General features: G+C 45.3%; 1 pseudogene; it reads left to right on the top strand.

The window, feature by feature from the left end:
• Positions 1-764: 764 nt before the first annotated feature.
• LOC133759104 (probable ATP-dependent RNA helicase DDX43) overlaps positions 765-22,746 on the top strand; it is a 64,080-nt pseudogene continuing 42,098 nt past the window's right edge.

The raw sequence follows: 22,746 nt of genomic DNA, 5'->3' as shown, positions 1-22,746 counted from the left end.
ACCAGGTCTGCTACGCAAGAAGAGGAGCCAGTGCCGCGCCTGGCTCTCGGCTGCTGGCCGAGGGTCCACAGTGTCTCCGGTTCCAGAGAGGATGCACTAGGAAGAGCCCGGGCGAAAAGATCAGGAAGGTACTAGGGGCAGCTGAAAGGGTGGCTGGGGAGACCCCTCTGGATGCCAAGTTGTGGCCGCTGGTCACAGGGAATTGCTTCTCTGGGTTAAAAGAGAAAATTGGTGGGTGTGGTGATCGGTCGTAGTGGGTCAAAAATAAGAGATACAGAGTGCAACAAACACCAAAATACACAGAAGAAAAGGAACTCCTGAAGCAGAAGTAAAAAATTTTAGCATCAAAGCAATGTAGACAAAAACAAAAGTAAAAGATGATTTTGTTTAAATAAATAAAGAAAATTATAATCTAAGTCACAGAGTTGATTTACCTCCAATTAAGAAAAACTTTTTTTAGATTTGTTTATTTATTTGAAAGGTAGAGTTACATAGAGAGAGAATCTTCCATCTGCTGGTTCACTCCCCAAATGGCCGCAACGGCTGGAGCTGGGCTCATTCAAGCCAGAGCCCTGAGCTTTTTCCGGGTCTCCCACGCAGGTGCATGGGTCCAAGGACTTGGGCCATCTTCTACTGCTTACCCAGGCCAGAGCAGAGAGCCAGGTTGGAAGTGGAGCAGCCAGGACTCGAACCGGCACCCATATGAGATGCTGGCATCACAGACGGCAGCTTTACCCACCACATCAGTGTCCATCCCAAGAAAAATGTTAATGTCTGGTCAGAATAAAACAAGCTTGATGACACAAGAGCAAATAAACAACTGGAGGAAGGAAAGTTGTAATGTAATATGTGATGACTCGAAAGGTAAGAAATGTCCTGGACCCAATGCTACCTATTGAATTGAAGATGCCTTTCAAACTTATCCTGAAGTCATGAAAAATATTAAAAAGGCAGGGTTTTAAAAACCAGCACCAGTTCCATCGCAGGCAAAGGAATACATGTCATAGGAGTAGCCCAAATGGGAATGGGAAGACATTGTCCCATTTAATGCCTGGATTTCTTCATCTAGGCATCAACCAATTGGTAGATAGAAAAGAATATTGTTAGTCCTTACACAGCTGTTCAGATGCAAGCTTAATGTTCTAAGTATTTGTACAAAAATCATACAAGTGTTTCTGTATAAGGTGGTGCAGATAGAGATGCACAAATATAAGCTGTTTCAAAAGGCATAGAAACCCGAGCTGTGGAGTAGCGGGTAAAGCCACTGCTGGCACAGGCATCCCATATGGGCACCAGCTCAAGTCCCAGCTGTTCCACTTCCCATCCAGCTCTCTGCTATGGCCTGGGAAAGCAGTAAAAGATGGCCCAAGTCCTTGGGCCCATGCACCTGCGTGGGAGACCCAGAAGAAGCTCCTGGTTCCTGGCTCCTGGCTCCTGGCTTCAGATCGGTGCAGCTCTGGCCGTGGCAACCATTTGAGGAGTGACTAGCAGATGGAAGACCTTTCTCTCACTTTCTGCCTCTGTAACTCTGCCTTTCAAATAAAGAAGTAAATCTTAAATAAACAAACAAACAAACAAATAAATAAATAGCATAGACATCGTTACTGCAACTCCAGAAAGACTAAATGATCTACAGGCCGGCGCCGTGGCTCACTTGGCTAATCCTCTGCCTGCAATGCCAGCACCCGGGGTTCTAGTCCCGTTTGGAGCACCAGGTACTAGTCCAAGTTGCTCCTCTTCCAGTCCAACTCTCTGCTGTGGCCCGGGAGGGCAGTGGAGGATGGCCCAAGTGCTTGGGTCCCTGCACCTGCATGGGAGACCAGGAGGAAGCACCTGCCTTCTGGCACCGGATCGGTGCAGCACGCCAGCTGTAGTGGCCATTAGGGGAGTGAACCAACGGAAGGAAAGCCTCTCTCACTGTCTATAACTCTCTCTCTGTCTCTCTCTATTAAAAAAAAAAAAAGGCTAAATGATCTACAAATGAATAACTTCCTCAAACTCAAGAGCATGATCCACTTGGTTTTATGAAGCAGACAAGATTTTTTTAAAAGATGTATTTATTTATTTGAAAGGTAAAAGTACAGAAAGGCAGAGGCAAAGAGAGAAAACTCTTCTATCTGCTGGTTCACTCCCCAAATGGTCACAATGGCCTGAGCTGCACCAATCCAAAGCCAGGAGCCAAAAACTTCTACCCGGTCTCCCCCGTGGGTGCAGGGACACAAGGGCTTGGGCCATCTTCTACTGCTTTCCCGGGCCATAGCAGAGAGCTGGATCAGAAATGGAGCAGCCAGGACTCAGACTGATGCCCACATGAGACACTGGCACCACAGGTAGTGGCTTTACCTGCTACGCCACAGCACCAGCCCCATCAGCAGACAAGATGTTGAACCTGGGATTTGAACCCCAGATAATGAAGATTTTATTAGACATGTGCCCCAGTAGGCAGATAATTATGACAAGCCCAACCTGGCCATCTGGTGTCCAACAACCTGCACAGACTTGAAAGAGCCAATGACTGTGCATGTTAGAAACTTGGACCAAGTTGTTGTAAGTACAAGAAAGCAAAAATATAATCATCACCATGGAAGAAGAGAAATGAATGCCTCTACAAAAGTTCCTAGAAAATAGGTCACCTAAAGACAAAGTCACAGTCTTTGTCAGTGGAGGAGCTGTGACCTATCATTCATCAAGTGACCTAGTCCTCCCACACTTACCAGTAGAATCTGCATGGCAACAGAGAATAAAGTGATCAGGAGAAAGCATTAAAGAACTTTAAAACAGGCAAAGTGAGAATATTAATTGCTACTGATTTAATGTGGATTGAATGTCCATGATATCAGGCATGTCTATAATTATGATTTTCTACGGAACATTGAAGAATATATACAGAGTAGGGCACACTGGAAGAACAGGAAGAGCTGGGGTGGCAGTTACCCTCATCACTAGAAATGATTGGAGGACTGCCACTGAACTGATTAATATTCTGGGAAGAGCAAATCAGAGTATCCCAGAGGAGCTTGTATCAATGGCTCAAAGACACAAAGCAAGGAAACTGAAAAGAGAAATGGGAAAAAAAAAAAAAATTAGGAAGACCTCAAAGAAAGCCCAAAATGTTTTTTTTAATGATGTTTATTGAAAGGTGGTTATTAACCAGGGCCAGCGCTGTGGCATAGGAGATAAAGCTGCCTCCTGCAGGGCTGGCATCCCATATGGGCGCTGGTTCGAGTCCCGGCTGCTCCACTTTGGGTCCAGCTCTCTGCTGTGGCCTGGGAAAGCAGTAGAAGATGGCCCAAGTGCTTGGGCCCTTGCACCCATGTCGGAGATCTGGAAGAAACTCCTGGCTCCTGTTACTGGAGAAATTGCAGGGTTCTTGTCTTCACGCAAGAAAGAATTCAGGTGTGAGACAGAGAGTAGTGGGAGGTAAAGTATCAAGGTTTATTAGGGAAGGGACATCCGTAAGGACGGATGGGCACCTCTCCAGACAAAGCCTGAGAGACTGGGGGGGGGGGGGGAGGAGCGAGGTTACATGTTGAGTGGAGAGATTACACCTGACCAGACCAGGCGGGCGGCTCAGCAGAGAGGCAGAGGGTTGAGCTTGCAGTCCAGTTAAGGCCGGGGTGGGGGATGGGGTGGGGGAGTTGTTGGGTTGGGTTTAAGGAGATGGGTCTTGCTTCCCCCACCTCTGTTCCTCTTGGAACAAAGGGCTTTTTGGATGTAAATAGAAAAACCTTCTCTTGAAGGTCTGAAACAAAGGACTTTATGGATGCAAATGTTATCAGATAGGAGGAAGAGAGCAGGGTGTTTGAGATGCAGATACTGGGCTGCACCTGGGAGATTTGTGGAAGATTGTCAGGCAGAAGAGGTGGGGGACCTCCACCTGGCAGGTTATCAGGTAGATGGGGGCAGGGCGGGGCAGGATGTGAATACTACCGGGCTGCCCCTGAAACACCATTGGGATGACCTTGAGATGCAGCATATGCTGGACATAGATGTCTTCTCTTCAGGCCTGTTACCCACACATAAGCTCATAACTGACTTCCTACCTAACAGCTCCTAGCTTCGGATAGGCTCCACCCGTTGCAGCCAATTGGGGAGTGAAACAGTGGATGGAAGATCTCAATCTCTCTCTCTCCCTCTCTCTGCCTCTCCTTCTCTCTCTGTAACTCTGACTTTTAAATAAATAAATATTATTTTAAAAAAAGAGAGAGAGAAAGGTGGCATTAGCCTAACAGAGGTAAAATTTTACCTACTAGGCTTTCAAATGCTTGCCTATGTAAACTAGACTTTGTTAGTGTTTATTACAATCAGTATTATCTTTCTTTAATTATTAGGCATTAGCTATTCAACCAATTGCCCAAAGCCTAATGTATGTTCAGAATTAGAAGTACTAATTCAGAGTTGAGAAAATATCAAGTTGTACAGAAAGGTCCTTACAGCACAAAAGTTGATAGAGGTAAACTTGGTAAAACGTCTTCTGAGAAACTTGGTAATGTGTCAGTGGTAAACATGAAGTAGGCAGGCATATAGGTTGGAGTTGATCGGATTTGTGAACTGGAAGACCACGCCCCTGTGTGACCTCATGCTCCTACCTGATGCCTTGGCCACGCCCTTGTGTGGCTTCATTCCCCTACCTGACCTTACCGGGGTGCCCACCAGCCAATCAGGTTAATTGACCACTCCCCTTTGGAGTGGGTTAAAAGCCTGGGGCACAGTGTGCCCAGCCTGCTCTTTTTCCCTGGCGTCTTGCTAGGAAGGGGCTTGCGGTAGCCCCACGCCTCCAGGGCGCATGGCCTTCGGGCCATGTGCTCTGGGCATCCTGGCCTAGATGCTCTTCCACGTGGCTGGTTCCTGGTGCTCGGTATGAACCCCTAATTACCTCTTTTTCTTAAATAAAGCTCTTACTCTCCTATGCATCTTTCTTACTAAATAAAAGCTTAAAACGTACCATGCTGCCTCGTTTATTTGTGCCGGTATTTAGAATTCTCTAAATATTAGGCAAGAACCCTCTTGGGCTTATTAATATCGGGGATTTAGTAATAAGCCCGTGGTAAAATCGTAAGGCACCCCAAATTCTGGTAGTACATGTGGCACCCCGGCTAGCATTTCTATGGAACTTTAAGGGGCCACGTTTTAGTGTGAATTTTAGGGGGTCTTGTCCGATATCAAACATATTTGCCTTCTGATACAGCAGTTCTTCTAGGAATGCATTTTTTTATTTTATTTTGACAGATAGAGTTAGACAGTGAGAGAGAGACAAAGAGAAAGGTTTTTCTTCCATTGGTTCACCCCCCAAATGGCCGCTACGGCCGGAGCTATGCCGTTCCGAAGCCAGGAGCCAGGTGCTTCCTCCTGGTCTTTGACATGGGTGCAGGCTCCCAAGCACTTGGGCCATAGGAATGTGTTTTATAAATATGCCAATTTACAAGAGATGTAAAGCAATGTTACACTGCCTAAAGAATTTAACAAATGTCTAGCAGGGGAGCTACATGAATAAACTACAGGTATATTGGATATGCTATGCATCTGTTGAAAATCATGTGGGCCATCTTCCACTGCTTTCACAGGCCATTAGCAGAGAGCTGGGTCAGAAGTAGTACAGCCGGGACACGAACCAGTGCCACATGGAGTGCCAGTGTTACAGGTGGAGGCTTAACCTACTAAGCCACAGCACCAGACCCGTGAATCTATATGTTATGAAATATTTCCATAACAAAATTCAATGGGCTAACCGTATAAACAAATAAATAAATAAAACAGCAGATGGGTCATTTCCTAGTTACTTTCTCTGTAAGGTAGGGCAATCCAGACAGAATAATGGGGAAATTAACTGATTTGTTAGCATAAAGTTACTTCTTTTGTGTAAGAATTAAAGCACAGGGAACTACATTATCATGACAGTTGAAACTGGTCTGTTTGGAAAGTTAGGTTGTTTTGTCTCCAATCCTGATTTCTCAGAGATCAATTTAATTTTTGCTTGCTGAAATGGAACTTTATTTTTTTTTTTTAATTTATTTGTTTATTTGAAAGGAAGAGTTACAGAGAGAGGGAGAGAAAGATGAAATGAAATGAAAGATCCTCTTTCACTCTTCAAATGGCTGCAACAGCCTGGAACCAGAAACTCCATCAGGGTTTCACATGTTGGTGGCAGGGGCCCAAGTACTTGGGCCATCCTCTGCTGCTTTCCCAAGTGCATTAGCAAGGAGCTGGATCAGAAGCCGAGTAGTTCCTATGGGCATTCACATTGGATGCCAGCATTACAGGCAGTGGCTTAACCTGCAGCTCCACAACACCAGCTCTGTTACGGAACTTCAGCATGAGTGACTCCATTTTGATTTTCTGCCCGGTCTATTGAGACCCAGTGTAGGAGCTTAATCCAAAACAATGACCTCCTGTAATTTTTACTTTACAATTTGCACGAGGCCATTGTTTTGAACAAAGTTCCTGCCCGAGGCCCCAACGGACCAGGCTGAAAGTCAGAATGGAATCAATGACATCAAAGTTGCACCAAGTTGAAACTAAGCTGTTTCTCCAACTTTCTGAGAAAATAGGATTAGAGAGGTGACGGACAAGTTTCCTACACAGGCCAGTAATTTATATGATCATAAAACTCCCACTGCTTCAGTCAAGGTTAAGAAATTTAACATGTTATTTAATGCTATAACTAGTACTCCAACAGTACTTTTTCACTTTGTGTTGCTATGTGGGGGCAAACTGTTGAAATTTTTACTTAATATATACTAAACTATCTTCTGTATGTAAAGAGAATTGAAAATGAGTCTTGATGTGAATGGAAGTGTTACCGGAGAAATTGGAGGGTTCTTGTCTTCACGCAAGAAAGAATTCAGGCATGAGACAGAGAGTAGTGGGAGGGAAAGTATCAAGGTTTATTAGGGAAGGGACATCCGTAAGGACGGATGGGCACCTCTCCAGACAGAGCCTGAGAGGCTGGGGGGTGGGGGAAGGAGTGAGGTTACATGTTGAATGGGGAGATTACACCTGACCAGGCCAGGCAGGCGGCTCAGCAGAGAGGCAGAAGGCAGTCTGGTTGAGGCTGGGGTTTTTAGGATGGGTCTTGCTTCCCCACCTCTGTTCCTCTGGGAACAAAGGGCTTTTTGGATGTAAATAGAAAAACTTCTCCCTGAGTTTTGCAAATGTTAAGAAGCTTCTCCTTGAGTTTTCTCTTGAAGGTCTGAAACAAAGGACTTTATGGATGCAAATATTATCAGATAGGAGAAAGAGAGCAGGGTGTTTGAGATGCAGATACTGGGCTGCACCTGGGAGATTTGTGGAAGATTTATCAGGCAGAAGGGGTGGGGACCTCCACCTGGCAGGTTATCAGGTAGAAGTGATCATGTGTAGGGTATGATATCGGAATAGACCCCCTAAAATTCACACTAAAACGTGGCCCCTTATAGTTCCATAGACATGCTAGCCGGGGTGCCACATGTACTACCAGAATTTGGGGTGCCTTACAATTTTACCACGGGCTTATTACCAAATCCCCAATATTAATAAGCCCAAGAGGGTTCTTGCCTAATATTTAGAGAAGAATTCTAAATACCGGCACAGATAAACGAGGCAGCATGGTACATTTTAAGCTTTTATTTAGTAAGAAAGATACATAGGAGAGTAAGAGCTTTATTTAAGAAAAAGAGGTAATTAGGGGTTCATACCGAGCACCAGGAACCAGCCACGTGGAAGAGCATCTAGGCCAGGAAGCCCAGAGCACATGGCCCGAAGGCCATGCGCCCTGGAGGCGTGGGGCTACAGCAAGCCCCTTCCTAGCAAGACGCCAGGGAAAAAGAGCAGGCTGGGCACATTGTGCCCCAGGCTTTTAACCCACTCCAAAGGGGAGTGGTCAATTAACCTGATTGGCTGGTGGGCACCCCGGTAAGGTCAGGTAGGGGAATGAAGCCACACAAGGGCGTGGCCAAGGCATCAGGTAGGAGCATGAGGTCACACAGGGGCGTGGTCTTCCAGTTCACAAATCCGATCAACTCCAACCTGTATGCCTGCCTACTTCAGAAGGGGACAGGGCAGGGCAGGATGTGAATACCAGGCTGCCCCTGAAACACCATTGGGATGACCTTGAGATGCAGCATATGCTGGACATAGATGTCTTCTCTTCAGGCCTGTTACACACACATAAGCTCATAACTGACTTCCTACCTAACAGAAGGGGAGAGGGAGCAGGAAAGGGGAGGGTTGTGGGTGGGGGGGAAGTTATGGGGGGGGGAGCCATTGTAATCCATAAGCTGTACACTGGAAATTTATATTCATTAAAGTTTAAAAAAAAATTTAACATGAAATAACATGATGTTAATTCATCAGTTATTGTTCCTGTCACGCTGTTCCCACCTTAGAAGAAAGGTGACTTTTACGTGACAAATCTGCTTTTATGCTTCTTTTGCTTCTACTTTATTCAGCCTATTTCCGTCTATTAAACCAACCTCCTTTTTTCATCACATCAGAACACTCATCCCATTTTATGGAATAAAATGTTGCCCAATTCATGAATAGAAAACAAAGCAGGGCTGGCACTGTGGCGCAGCGGGTTAGAGCCCCATATGGTCGCTGATTCTAGTTCCGGCTGCTCCACTTCCAATCCAGCTCTCTGCTATGGCCTGGGAAAGCAGTGGAAGATGGCCCAAGTCCTTGGGCCCCTGCACCCACATGGGAGACTCGGAGGAGGCTCCTGGCTCCTGGCTTTGGATCAGTGCAGCTCTAGCAGTTGCGGCCAACTGGGGAGTGAACCAGTGGATGGAAGACTCTCTCTCTCTCTCTCTCTCTCTCTCTCTCTCTCTCTCTTTCTCTCTCTCTCTCTGCCTTTCTTTTTCTCTGTATGTAACTCTTTCAGATAAATAATAAATAAATAAATCTTTTTAAAAAAATAAGATCTTTAGGGGCCCAGCAGGTGAAGACCTTGCCTGTGACACCAGCACCCCATGTAGGAGCACAGGTGAGTCCTGGCTGCTGTACTTCCAATCCAGCTCCCTGCTAAGTGCCTGAGAAGGCAGAGGAGGATAGTCCAAGTACTTAGACTCCTGCCACCCATGTGGGAGACCCAGATGGAGTTCCTGGCTCCTGGCTTCAGTCTCATCCAACCCCCACTGTTACAGACATTAGGGTGTGAACAAGTGGATGGAAGATCTATTTCTATTTCTCCTAACCCTCCCCTTTCAGTAACTCTGCCTTTAAATAAATAAATAAATCTTTTAAAAAAATTTTTTTCAATTATTGTCATTTTGTTTTTGGACACTAACATGTGGTTACCTAAAACGCTGAGAGCATTTTTTTTATAGCCACCCATGAGTACTCACTGGACACCTGACAAATCTCATTCTCTGGTTCTGCCTTGGTCATCGACAATGTTCATTGATCACCTGTTGTACCAGGCACCGAGTCAGCCTCGTGGATACAGTGGCAGTCAAAAGTGTCCTTGCTTTCTCTGGTTTGCCATCTACCAGAAACAAGGAATTCAGATTCAGAAGTGACTTAAACACCTCTGCAGGGACACATTTAGATGAAAGAAAGAGGCCTGTTAAGTTCTGGAGTAAGGAATTCAACAAGGCAGGAAGCTCCAATCACTAGGCAAAGGAGTCTGAGTCCTTTGGATTATAGGGTCAAACACCTCAGGGTAGTTTTACCTGAGAGCATCCTGAGAATCCCCTGGCTTCAAGATCATTCATTGGGACTGTATTCAAGGTTTTTCTTCATTCAGCTCCAGATAACCGTATCTTCCTTTAAATCAACCACTTGTCACTTTATTCATTCAACAAACATTACTGAGTTCTGACTATAGTTCAGGTTCCAGGCCAGGTGTTGGGTATACAGAGGAATAGGATCTTTGCCATTAACAAACTAAAAGTTTAACAGAGGAGACAGGGCTGGCGCCGTGGCTCAACAGGCTAATCCTCCGCCTTGCGGCGCCGGCACATCGGGTTCTAGTCCCGGTCGGGGCGCCAGATTCTATCCCGGTTGCCCTTCTTCCAGGCCAGCTCTCTGCTATGGCCTGGGAAGGCAGTGGAGGATGGCCCAAGTGCTTGGGCCCTGCACCCGCATCGAAGCACCTGGCTCCTGGCTTCGGATCAGCGAGATGCGCCAGCCGCAGCAGCCACTGGAGGGTGAACCAACGGCAAAGGAAGACCTTTCTCTCTGTCTCTCTCTCTCACTGTCCACTCTGCCTGTCAAAAATTAAAAAAATTAAATTAAATTAAAAAAAAAAAAAACAGAGGAGACAGACACATAACAACAGAAAACAAAACAAAAGCAAAAAAATGTTTGAGAAACAAGTTCTAGTGGCACAGAGGCCTCAACCAGAGAGCTGGGTCCACCATTTACAAGCTTGGTCATTGTTTTTTTAAATTTATTTATTTTACTTGAAAGGCAGAGTTATAGAGAGGGAGAGGCAGAGGCAGAGAGAGAGAGAGAGAGAGAGAGAATCTTCCATCTGCAGGTTTGCTCCACAATTGGCCACAGTGATTAGAGCTGGGGTAGTCTGAAGTCAGGAGCCAGGAGCTTCTTCCAGGCCTCCCACATGGGTGCAGGAGTCCAAGGACTTGAGCCATCTTCTATTGTTTTCCCAGGCACATTAACAGGGAGCTGGATCAGAAGTGGAGCAGCCAGGACTCAAACCTGGGCATGCATGGGATGCCGATGCTGCAGGCAGCAGCTTTACGCACTATGCTACAGTGCTGGCCCCACAAGCTTAGTAATTTAGACCCATTGGTCAACCTTCATTTCCTCCTATTACTGTCTATTTCAAAATGTTTCTTAAGGACTAAATTATTTATTAAAAAACTGTATATCAGGAGCATACTAAGCACCCAATATTGACTACTGCTCCTATTCCCTCAACACTACATTTGAAGCACTGCTTTAGCTGTTAGTGGCACATCAATGGATAAGATAAATAAAAACCTCTGTCCTTGTGTAACCACATTACCATTTGCATGAAATATGATGAAATAGCATGAAGGTGTGTATGTAAGCTCACCATTGGATCCTAGGAGTCTACCTTTCTCAACCCAGATTCAGAGAAAAGGAACTGGGTGCAAGTCACTTCTTCGAAAGGTGATCCTGAAAAGCACAATAAGGAGAGAAAAAGGAGGCAAGAGAGAAAGGAGAGCAATGCAGCACCCTGAACTAGTGGGTCCCCTCTGTGTGACCCCAGGGATCACATGACCAATATAAATGACCAATATAAAACACCTCGGAATTGTCTTGGGATATTTGTCCACCAGCTGCTAGGAGGTTGCTCTTGAGATGTCCTTCAAGCAGGAAGACACAGGAAACCATGCATATGCACAGGAAGTGTCTGCAGGGCCAAGGAGGTTGGGTGAGAAGCCAACAGCTCTGCTCTACTAGCAGGGTGCCAGGCATGTGGGAAGCACTGGACAAATGCATAAGAGAAGGAATAAAAGAAAGAGGGAAAACACTTAAGTCTGCTTGAGGGAGACACGGAAGCCTTGCCAGAGAAAGTGACCACATCCCAAGGGGATGAGGCAAGAGGAAGAACATCAAGGACACAACAACGGGAAGGTTAGAACTAGCTGGAGCGATGGCAGGAGTCAGTTCACAGAAGGGTTTCTGTGCAGTCCTAACTGCCCAGAAGTTATTTTAAGGAATAAAAGAATGGGCTAGTTATACAAGTGCAACAGTGATATGGTTGATTTGGAATTTCAGAAAGATAAATTTGTCCTCCTTGCAGACGCCACAGTAGAAGGAATTGAGTTTGATGTCAGCCAAATGAAGATGTTAACAACAAGCCATGAAATGAGACAGTGGCAGTGGAGGTGGAAGAGAAGAAAAGGATGTGAGTTTCCTCTAAGAAATAGCACAAATTGGTTAGGTGGAAAAGATGAGAGACAAGTGAGGCTGATGCTCAGGTTTCTGGCTTTTGTGACTAAGGGGAAATGACCTCCCTCACAGAGCCAGGAAACACAGGAGCGGGTGGTGCAGGTGAGGACAAGAAATACTTTGTACATCAATTGTATCAGGAGCCTTTGAACTTTTGTGTCCCAGTACCTCCTAAAATAATTCTGAAATGTGTAACCCTGACACATTTTGACATTAACTGTTGAAATTGTACACGATAAGTATAAAATGTTGCAAGGGGTATAATTTCCGGCCACACTATAAATACCGGCATTTTAAAATAAAACTTGCTTCACTCTTCTAAATGTATGTACCCCAATCACGCACAGACATTAAAGTCTGTGGATGCTTGATTCCCTTATATATATTTGTAGATAAACAACATACATCCTCCGATATACTTTTCTTCATTTCTAGATTATTTATAATACCCGATACAATGTAATTGCTATGTACTGTATTGTTTAAGGAATAATGACCAAAAAAGAATCTATTCATGTTTGATACAGAACCATTTTTTTCCCCAAATCTTTTTAATTTGCAGTTTGTTGAACAGGGATGCAGACCCAGGATAGGGAGGTCTGTAATGAAATCACATATTGAGCATAATGAAATCTAAATGCCATAGCAAATTCATAGCCATTGTCATCCTCTGGAAAATTACATGAGCTAGTTCTTCTAGATTTTTTTTTTTTAAGAGTTATTTATTTACTTGAAAGGCAGAGTTACAGAGAGAGAGGGAGAGACAGAGAGGCATCTTCCATCTGCGAGTTCACCAAGCCACAACAGCTGGAGCTGGGTCAGGCCAAAGCCAGAAGACAAGAGCTTCCTCTGGGTCTCCCACATGGGTAGCAGGGGCCCAAGCACTTGGGTCATCTTCTACTGCTTTCCCAGGCACATCAGCAAGAGAGGGATTGGAAATGGAGCAGCCGGGACTTGAACCAGTGTTGTATCAGATGCCGGAATTGTAGGCTGCTTAACCTGCTGTGCTGCAACTCCAGTCCCCACAGCTGAAATTTTACATCCAATCCTTTTTCACCTTGAACTAACATCTCTACCGCACTTCCTCTCATTTAAAAAAAAGTGCTTATTTTCATCTATTTGAAAGAGCAACAGAGACAGAGAGATCTTTCACCTATAGGTTTATTCCCCAAAATGCCCACAAGAGCCCGGGTTATGCCAGGCTAAAGTCAGGACCCCAGAACTCTATCTCGGTCCCCACAAGAATGGCAGGGACCCATATACTTGAGCCATCATCTGTTGCCTCCAGGATGCATTAGCAGGATTGGAAGCAGTGTAGCTAGGCCTGGAACCAGCACTCTGATAAAGGATGCAGGCGGTGGCTTAACACACTGCACCACAACACCAACCCCTCCTCTCATTTTTGTTCTGTTGTAATACATTTTTTTTTGGACAGGCAGAGTGGATAGTGAGAGAGAGAGACTGAGAGAAAGATCTTCCTTTGCCGTTGGTTCACCCTTCAATGGCCGCTGCGGCCGGCGCATCTCGCTGATCAGAAGCCAGGAGCCAGGTTCTTTTCCTGGTCTCCCATGTGGGTGCAGGGCCCAAGCACTTGGGCCATCCTCCACTGCCTTCCCGGGCCATAGCAGAGAGCTGGCCTGGAAGAGGGGCAACCGGGATAGAATCCGGCGCCCCAACCGGTACTAGAACCCGGTGTGCCGGTGCTACAAGATGGAGGATTAGCCTGTTAAGCTACGGCGCCGGCTAATAATACATTTTTAATCTTGGAGAACCTTCTTTATCATTCTCATAGACTCAGCAACAAAAATATGTATAGAAATGGAAATTAATTTAGCTAATTTCTTGTGACATTAAGCTCTTCTTTTTAAAAAACATAATTTTCCAGAACTTTTATCATTGTAATTATGAGTAGTATACTATTGATCACAATGATCAATGTATTACTAGCTTTGATAAAAGTTATCTAAAATTAATATTTTATTATAAATATGTCTCTCCTAAGATAAATTATAACTTTTAAAAATTATTTTTAAATTTTTTTTAAATTTTATTTTTTGACAGGCAGAGTGGACAGTGAGAGAGAGAGAGACAGAGAGAAAGGTCTTCCTTTGCCATTGGTTCACCCTCCAGTGGCCGCCGCAGCCGATGCGCTACGGCCGGCGCACCACGCTGATCCGAAGCCAGGAGCCAGGTGCTTCTCCTGGTCTCCCATGGGGTGCAGGGCCCAAGCACTTGGGCCATCCTCCACTGCACTCCCGGGCCACAGCAGAGAGCTGGCCTGGAAGAGGGGCAACCGGGACAGAATCCGGTGCCCCGACCGGGACTAGAACCTGGTGTGCTGGCGCCGCAAGGCGGAGGATTAGCCTATTGAGCCACGGCGCTGGCCTAAAAATTATTTCTAACTTTTAAAAAACTTTAAAAATTTTTTTTAAAAAAACTTTTAAAAAATTATTACTGTTGACTGAGATGGTGTTCAACATTAATTCTATTCTATTTTCCATTTTCATAGATACAAGGGATCTTCAAAAGGTTCTTGGAAGGGGCCAGCATTGTGGCACAGCAGATTAAGCTGCCACCTGCAACTGGTTTGGGTTCCAGCTACTCCCTGTCTGATCTAGCTCTCTGCCAATGTGTCTGGGAAAGCTGCAGAAGATGGCCCCATGGGAGAGAGACTTGGACTGAGTTTCAGACTTCTGACTTCAGCCTGATCCAGCCCCAGCCATTGCAGCCATTTAGGGGTGAACCAACAAATAGAAGATCTCTCCCTCTCTTTCTAATCTGCCTCTCAAATAAATAAATCTTTCACAAAAAGTTTATGGGGAATATGTATTATTTAAATTTTTCATCCAATAAACTTATCTTTTTTATTGCATTATTTTTTTCATCTACTTGAAAGGCAGAGCGGTTCATTCCCCAGATGGCTGCAATGGCCAGAGATATACCTATCCGAAGCCAGGAGCGTGGAGCTTCTTCCAGGTCTCCCACATGGGTGCAGGGACCTAAGGACTTTGACCATCTTCCACTGCTTTCCCAGGCCACAGCTCAGAGCTGGATCAGAAGTGAGCAGCCAGGACTCGAACCAGCACCCATATGGGATGCCAGGACTGCAGATGGTGGCCCCATCTGCTACACCACAGTGTTGGCCCCCCAACTTATCTTTTAATTCTATTTTCTGCAAACTTTTTGAAGTACCCTTGTATATAAGTATTGAGAAATTTCATTCACACAAATCAAAGGATGAGAATAGAAGGGTTTTTTCCCCCAAAATTTATTTATTTGAAAGGCAGAGTTACAAAGACTGAGAGGCACAGACAGAGAAAGAAATCTTCCATCCATAGGTTCACTCCCCAAATGGTCACAGTGGCCAGAGCTAGGCCGATCAGAATTCAGGAACCAGGAGCTTCTTCTAGGTCTCCCACATGGATGCAGGGGCCCAAGCACTTGAGCCATTTTCTGTAGCTTTCCCAGGGAGCTGGATTGGAAGTAGAGCAACCAGGACTCCAACTGGCACCCATATGGGATGCTGGCACCCCAGGTGTCAGCTTTATCTTCTATCCCACAGCACTGGTCCAGCCCCAGGAATAGAACTTTTGTTGTAGTAATGTCATTCAATTATTTGAATTCCTTTCAAGTTATATTCCAAATATCACAGAGTGATCTATCATTAAAATGCATTTTTTAGTGATAGGTTGGCTGCAACTTCAATCTTCCAGAAGTTCTGTTCAAGCAAAGAATTAAAAAGCTCCTAACTTAGAAAACAGTTTACTGTATAGTCATGAGATTCATTTACCTTGATTTGGGGGACATTTAGCAAAAAGGATCTTTGGGGTTGAATATTTAACCTGGCAGTTAAGATGCACAAATCGCATAGCAGAATTCCTGGATTCAATACCTGGTCTGGCTCCTGACACCAACTTCCTGCTAATATAAACCTTGGAAGCCAACAGTGATGGCTTAAGTAATTGGATTCCTGACTCCTATGTTGGTGACCTGGACTGAGTTCCAGGCTCCTGGCCTCAGCCCCAGCCCAGTGTTGGCTGTTGCAGGCATTTGGAGTGAGCCAGCAGATTTGAGCCCTCCACCCTGCAACCTCTCTTAATAAATCATTGTTTAAAAGACTTTTCCAAAAGCTATTAAGTGATTATTAAATTATTTTAATCTACTACTTTTTTATCTGGAGGCATTTTGATTAACCTGATAGGTTAAGAATCATAAAGAAATAAAACTATTATTAATTTCAAAACACTTTGGGTAATAAGAGTCTTGACAAAGCATTTTTCTCAAGTCATGGGATTCAAATATATTTTATTCAAAACCTTGGAGCTGTATTTTTAGCCTATTTGATTTATGGAAAATGCTCACCTTACGCCTAACTGGCTAAGTCAGCCTTCACTGTCAAACCAACAGACCAAATCAAACTTTCTTCCTGTCAGAAGAGATCTGACTACATTTTTCTTTTCAAATAAACGTGTTAAGACACATCCCCATGACAACCACCCCATTTCTGCATTCAGAGAGGGAGAGAGACTTGCTGAGAATGAGTTCCTAAATGAAATACAGTGTCATTATTCTCTCTGATATATTTTACCAACTCCCTCCCCCACTTTTTTCAGCTATCACAAGACTATCAGAAGTGATGGCGTCTTTGGCAATTGGCAGGGAATGAAAAGTTTGAGGTCATTAAATAAAAATTGTCATCATGTCCCTGCCCTACTCTATAGTGTAGGTGAATTCAGAACAACCTGATGGAGACAGAATGGGATGCCACCTGTGTCCTTCACAGGGTTAATGTAAGGCAAGAAAGGATGTGAGCCTCATGTGGGGGGCATATTGCAGGGATCCGAAGAGGCTCCACCTACACCAGGCTTCTGAATGATCTCTTGGGAGACCACATGGCTTTCACCATTCTCAATTCTATGTGTCAGGGTAAGATGGGGACAAGAGTGCCGAGGAAGGAAACTGGTCCCACCCCTCAACACTAGCCATTTCTTCACATGCATCCTTTCCAGCATGATCACATATGGAAATGGAGGTCCAGAAACTCCCTTAAAATCATCCGTGCCATCATACCTCTTGGAAAGTCTCTGTACTGTAAACGTCTATGAAAAGCATTTGATTTATGCCACTGGGTCCTCACTGCAGCTCCGAGTTTGGTACCCACAACAGCTACTAATGACTTCCGGCTAAACAAGGAGGAAACTAGGGCAAGGAGCCACTCTACTAACTTCCTGCCCTCACTTGGACCCAGTTGAATTAAGACCCTGGACTCAGCACAGTCCCTCCTGCTCACTGCAGCCCTGGGGACTGACAAACCACTCCCACCACCACTGGCCTTTCTACAGGAAAGTCTCTCATTTGCTCCCCTTCTACTGCCTGGTAGCTGTCCTGACTCTGTGATGGAGTCTCCGCTGCTCTCTGTCTCGTGATACCACAGGATTTCAAAAAGCTCATGGAAAAATGGAATTCAAAGAGAAATTTATTTTGATGCAAAAAAAAAAATGAAATCCATGCTTTTTTCTAAAATAATACACATTTTCCATTAATTTTTTTTGAAGACTCCTCATACAATGATAGGCTAAATAATGAAGTTTCTAGTATGTTCTATCCTTGGCCCAGGCTAATTTTTTCCCAAAAGTTTATTAAGAAAAAAATTTTTTAAATACCTACAAATTAAATTTTAAATTTTTGTTTGTTTGAAAGAGAAACAGAGATAGATCTTTCATCTCTTGGTTCACCCCTCAAATGCCTGCAACAGCTGGAGCGAGGCCAGGCCAAAGCCAGGAGCTCAGCATTCGATTTGGGTCACCCATGGGAGTGGCAGGGTCCTAAGTACTTGAGTCTGCTTCCTCTCAGGGTATGCATTAGCAGGAAGCTGGAATTAGGAACAGAGCTGGGACTCAAACCCAGGCACTTTGATATGGAATGTGCACACCCCATGCAGCAGCTGAAAGCTAGACCAAGCTCCTCTTGCACTCTCATGTTAATTGCAGGCTACAGTTGCTAAGCAGGTCACAGGGAACCACTGCCAGCACAGGGAAAACCTCCCTTGCCCCCTATTTCTGTTCACCACCAGCACCAGAGCATACCAGCATGTGTATGGTGCTGCTCAATGCCTCACAGATGGGCTGGCCCTGGGTGAGGCAACCAGTTCAGCAACAAGTACATCCAACAGACCAGGCCCCCTACCCTAGGGTGTAATCAACCTGGATCTTCTTACCTATTACACTTTAAAAAAAGAGATTTATTTATTTATTTGAAAGAGTTACACAGAGAGGCAGAGACAGAGAGAGAGAGAGAGAGAGAGAGAGGCCTTCCATCCACTGATTCACTCCCAGGTTGGCCACAACAGCCGGAGCTGCACCTACCTGAAGCCAGGAGCCAGGAGCTTCTTCTGGGTCTCCCACGTGAGTGCAGGGGCCCAAAGATTTAGGCCATCTTCTACTGCTTTTCCAGGCCATAGCAGAGAGCTGGATTGGAAGTGGAGCAGCCAGGACTCAAACCGGAGCCTATATGGGATGCTGGCACTGCAGGCAGTGGCTTTACCCACCACGCCACAGCTTTGACCCCATCAGGTTAATTTTTTTTTTTTTTTTTTTGACAGGCAGAGTTAGAGAGAGAGAGACAGAGAAAGGTCTTTTTCCATTGGTTCACCCCCGAAACGGCCGCTATGGCCGGCGCTGTGCCGATCCGAAGCCAGGAGCCAGGTGCTTCCTCCCAGCCTCCCATGTGGGTGCAGGGCCCAAGCACTTGGGCCATCCTCCACTGCCTTCCCAGGCCACAGCAGAGAGCTGGACTGGAAGAGGAGCAACCGGGACAGAATCCAGTGCCCCAACTGGAACTAGAACCCCAGGTGCTGGCGCCACAGGCGGAGGATTAGCCTAGTGAGCCACAGCGCCGGCCAGGTTTAATTTTATATACAGCTGAATTAGGCATGGTAGAGAAGAAAATAAGCTGGCTCTGTGGACATAGCTGTACAGAATGTAGAAGAATAAACATGGTAGAGAACTTTTTTTGGTTTTATCTTTCCTAGCCTCTAAGTTGCCACTTAACTTTCTATTGTTTGAATAGTAAAGTTAATATGAAGAACTAGATGGTGTTGTAAACAGATGTGATAATGTTTACCTACTTTTGGTTCTACTCATGTTTTTGGATACAATATTAAAGCAAATGAACTTTTTTCTATTTGTATTTTTTAAACATCTCACTAAGTTTTTAAAATATATATTTATATAAAGTTAGGACAAATATCCACTCTGAATTGAAATAATTTTATATGCTCACCTGTATACCTATCAGCTAGATTCTACTGTTAATATTTTAGTACCCCTGCTAGGCTTCTTTTTAAATAAATCTTAGGCCATTTACATTCTGACTCCTCCTCACACACTATGGAATAGAAAAATATTAGTGGTCGGCGCCGTGGCTTAACAGGCTAATCCTCCGCCTTGCGGCGCCGGCACACCGGGTTCTAGTCCCAGTCGGGGCGCCGGATTCTATCCCGGTTGCCCCTCTTCCAGGCCAGCTCTCTGCTATGGCCCGGGAAGGCAGTGGAGGATGGCCCAAGTCCTTGGGCCCTGCACCTGCATGGGAGACCAGGAGAAGCACCTGGCTCCTGGCTTCGGATCAGCGTGATGCGCCGGCCGCAGCGGCCATTGGAGGGTGAACCAACGGCAAAAGGAAGACCTTTCTCTCTGTCTTTCTCTCTCACTGTCCACTCTGCCTGTCAAAAAAATAAAAAAAATAAAAAATAAAATACTAGTGTGCTTTCACCCAAAGTATTTTATTTTTAAGATTTTTATTTATTTATTTGAGAGGTAGAGTTACAGACAGAGGTAGAGACAAAGATAAAGGTCTTCCTTCTGCTGGTTCACTCCCCAGATGGCCGCAATGGCCAGAGCTGTGCCGATCCAAAGCCAGGAGCCAAGAGCTTCTTTCAGGTCTCCCACTCAGTGCAGAGGCCCTTCGACTGCTTTCCCAGGCCATAGCAGAGAGCTGGATTGGAAGAGGGGCAGCCAGGACTAAAACCAGCACCCATATGTGATGCCGGCACCGCAGGCAGATGGTTAACCTACTGCGCCATGGTGCCGGCCCTCTCATCCAACATATTTTCAAAGAATAAGGTTGCTTGGGGCCAGTGCTGTGGCATAGCGGATAAGGCCACCACCTGCAGTGCCGGCACCTTATATGGACACTAGTTCGAGTCCCAGCTGCTCCACTTCCGATCCAGCTCTCTGCTATGGCCTGGGGAAGCAGTGGAAGATGGCCCAAGTCCTTGTGCCCCTGCACTCACGTGGGAGACATGGAAGAAGCTCCTGGCTCCTGGCTTCGGATCAGCACAGCTCCAGTTGTTGCGGCCAAGTGGGAAATGAAACATTGGATAGAAGACCTCTCTCTCTCTCTCTCTCTCTCTGTCTCTCTCTCTCTCTCTCTCTCTGTCTCTCTCTCTCTTTCTCTGTCTCTCCTCCTCTCTGTGTGTAACTCTGACCTTCAAATAAATAACTATATCTATAAAAAAAAAAAAACATAAGGCTTCTGACCTGCAGAAAACCACAGATACAAATGTTCTCATCTGTCCTTGTTGAGTCATTTATTGAGTCCAGTGGTCCCAAACCTGGAAGGACATTAGTATCATCTGTAGAGCTTTTAAAACACATCAGTTCCCAAATCCTATTCCAAACCAACACAGTCAAAATCTCTGAGGGAAACAAGAGGTTCTACCACGCCATCAGCCAACAAGCAGCTGCTGAGGATTAGCCAGACACCACCAGGAAGGCATCAGAGAGAACTGGGAGAGATCCCCTCCCCCAGCTCACCGTGGAATTCCTTCCTCCACCAGGTGTCCCTGCTCCTGCCCGGCGCTGCTTCCCTCTCTGACTGCTGACCTGCTCAACCCTCAAGGCCCACCTCTCCTACCACTCCCTCTGCAGGCCTGCCTGGCCCGAGGACTGAGTTCACCATCCTTTCCAGGACCCTGACTGCTGGTTTTCCATATTGTCACCATCCTAGTACTGTGCTAGGCTTTCTTGTTTCCTGTAAGACCCCAGTGCCTGTGAAGAGGCACAGACCATCCTGTCTGCCCTGGAACATGGAACAGTCTCAACACGAAAAACAAGTGAAAGACCACTGTATATGACATTGACTGTAAGGCAGTGGCCACCTCCATGCACTGTGTATTTCTGAAGACTGATTTTAAGTTCCTTCCAGATGACTTGTTTGATGGTTTGAGAGATGTTGCTTGGCCCAAAAGGACAGAAACAGACTAGGCAGTGTACAAATCTGAGATGATGAAGAGCCTTGGGGCCTTATAAATTGTATTCTTGGATTTTTCTAAGTCCTCTGTTGAAAACTTAAAAAAAAAAAAAAAAAAAAGCAACTCCATCTTTCACCAAGAGAATTTTGTAATGGGAAATGGCCTAGAAAAAATGCCATGAGATAAACTGCTCAGCTTGGCAGAAACACATGGTGTAGGCCTTGGGGTCAGATGGGCCAGAGGACAAAGTCTTACCTCCCCTGCTACCTGTTTGACTTAGGAAGTTTACCTAACCTCTCTGAACTTCAGTTCTTTTACCTATAATGTGCATACAAATATTCTCATCCATTTACTGAGTGCTTACCACGTACCAGGCAGTGTTCAGTACTTTGCATTCCAACACACAAACCCTTTCCAAACACTATTATTTTCCCCATTTTATGAAGAAACATTCAGTGGATTGCCAATCACTGTACAGCTAGTAGGCAAAGGGTTCAAGGTAAGCAGCCCAGATCCAAGTACTCACTCTTATGTACCTCCTGGGGCCTTGTTTGCCTTTTTCATTCAGTGTTCCCAGATCCCGAAATAGCAAAGGACACGTGAATGCTAAAAGTAACTATTGAACAGATGAGTCAATAACTTCTTGCAACTTTGTTGTAAGAAGGATGAGATAATATTTATGGAGTTTCTACCATGTTTCTGGATTTTTCATGTGTATTATCTGGCTTAATCCTCCCTATGAAGCGTGTGCTATTTCTGAATTAGTTTTAATGATAGCACAGACAGAAGACAAAATTGAGCTACAAGGCAAAGTTACTTGCCCAAGGAACACATGGCTTGGAAACAGCCTCTAAGTGTCCTCACTCCAAAGCCTGTGATCTTCTCTCCTTAGCACTAGCCTTTTTTTTTTTTTTAATATATATATATATATATATATTTTTGACAGGCAGAGTAGATAGTGAGAGAGAGAGAGAGACAGAGAGAAAGGTCTTCCTTTTTGCCGTTGGTTCACCCTCCAATGGCCGCTATGGCCGCTGCGGCCGGTGCATCTCACTGATCCGAAGCCAGGAGCCAGGTTCTTCTCCTGGTCTCCCATGCGGGTGCAGGGCCCAAGGACTTGGGCCATCCTCTACTGCCTTCCCGGGTCATAGCAGAGAGCTGGCCTGGAAGAGAGGCAACCGGGATAGAATCTGGCGCCCCAACAGGGACTAGAACCCGGTGTGCCGGCGCCACAAGGCGGAGGATTAGCCTGTTGAGCCACGGCGCCGTCCAGCACTGGCCTTTAAATGGCTTTGCTCATACACTCAAAGAATTTTGTATAATGTATACCTCTTGCCCTTTTTTCTTGCTGCTATCTAGAAATCTTTATCACCAGTTTAAGTAATCACTGTGATTGCAGAGAATTATAAATACTGATATTTTCAAAGCATGGTAACACCATTTTTGAAAATTCAAAATTTCTGGGGTGAACATTGTGGTGCAACAGGTTAAACAGTTGCTTGGGATGCCCACTTCCCACATCAGAATGCCCTTCTGTGTCTGATCCAGATTCTTACTAATGCATCCTAGCAGGCAGTATATAATGGCCCGGTAACTGGGCTCCTGCCACCCGTGCGAGAGACCTGAATGGAGTTCCA

This window comes from Lepus europaeus, chromosome 5 (assembly GCF_033115175.1).
Source record: "Lepus europaeus isolate LE1 chromosome 5, mLepTim1.pri, whole genome shotgun sequence".
Classification (NCBI taxonomy): Eukaryota; Metazoa; Chordata; class Mammalia; order Lagomorpha; family Leporidae; genus Lepus; species Lepus europaeus.
Note: the sequence above shows the minus strand (reverse complement) of the source record. Positions and strands in the feature narration are given on the sequence as shown.